Source organism: Phalaenopsis equestris, unplaced genomic scaffold (assembly GCF_001263595.1).
Source record: "Phalaenopsis equestris unplaced genomic scaffold, ASM126359v1 Scaffold000053, whole genome shotgun sequence".
Taxonomy (NCBI): Eukaryota; Viridiplantae; Streptophyta; class Magnoliopsida; order Asparagales; family Orchidaceae; genus Phalaenopsis; species Phalaenopsis equestris.
In genome coordinates this window covers 224715-225716 of record NW_018164495.1, presented here as the reverse complement: position 1 = coordinate 225716, position 1002 = coordinate 224715, and the positions used below count along the sequence as shown (strand labels likewise).

Here is a 1002-nt window from a genome sequence, read left to right as displayed (position 1 = left end):
CAAGCCATTCAAGGGTTATAGGATACCCACATGCATTTAAAGCATCAAAATACAAGGCCACGATATGTTTCAAGCAAGAACAACGATAGAAACCTTCCAAATCAAGGTGAATTTTTTCATAGCATGCGTTTTAAGCAAAAAGAAACCATGACATGTTAAAGCCAAGTCCTTCTCATGCATGAAAGGTCAAATAAAATTCTCCAATATCTCATGCTATGTAAGAATAAATGAAAGGTTTCATGATATATGTCCTAACATGCTTGCAAGAGGAACTAACATTATCTCAAAGCCGCATTTTAATATTTTTAATTTGTCTTGAACAAAAAAGAAAAGAAATGAGCTAATAACATGTTATACTTTCACCATTTTAAGCAAGTAATCAAGCCTGACTCCTAAAACATGCTCACATTTCTATTTTTTACATGCTGAAGTGACAAATATTTCAAAATATGAAGTGACAAATATTTCAAAATATAGGTGCAACGCTAGGCTAGCATGTTGTACTACTCAACAGAATCATCCTCAATGGCTCGGCAAAGAGAAAACCAAAAAAAGAGGCAAGACACGAGGGAAGAAGGTACCTCCTTGAAGTAAAAAAAAGCAACACAGAAACTTCAACTCTTCCTCCAACAGTAAGAGGAAGCCAACCCGGGCACAGAAAGCTAAAGAAGTAGGTGAGAAAAGAAAATGACAGAGTTTTCCCTCCCTCAGAGATTTTTGGCCGTTTGAAACGCACCAAACGAAATCCTCATATAGACCAGAAAAGGAGAAGGAATGATTAAGAGATCGCATATGGCTCGAGAGATCGAGAGAGGCACAGGATTAGATCCTCGCAGAGGATACGATTGCGACAGAGAAGATCGAACTCAGAACGCAGAAGATAGGATACAAGGGATGGGCGTCTGCAAGACTTGTCTAGCGTGCGAGAGGCGAACGCGGGAAAGAATCCCTCCAACGGCACGAAGGAATGGGCCAGGCAACCAAACGAGCCAATCTAGGGCT

The 1002-nt window shown here is 40.0% G+C and overlaps 1 pseudogene; it reads left to right on the top strand.

The window, feature by feature from the left end:
• The first annotated feature begins 792 nt into the window (after window positions 1-792).
• Window positions 793-1002, top strand: part of LOC110019164 — a 28398-nt pseudogene continuing 28188 nt past the window's right edge.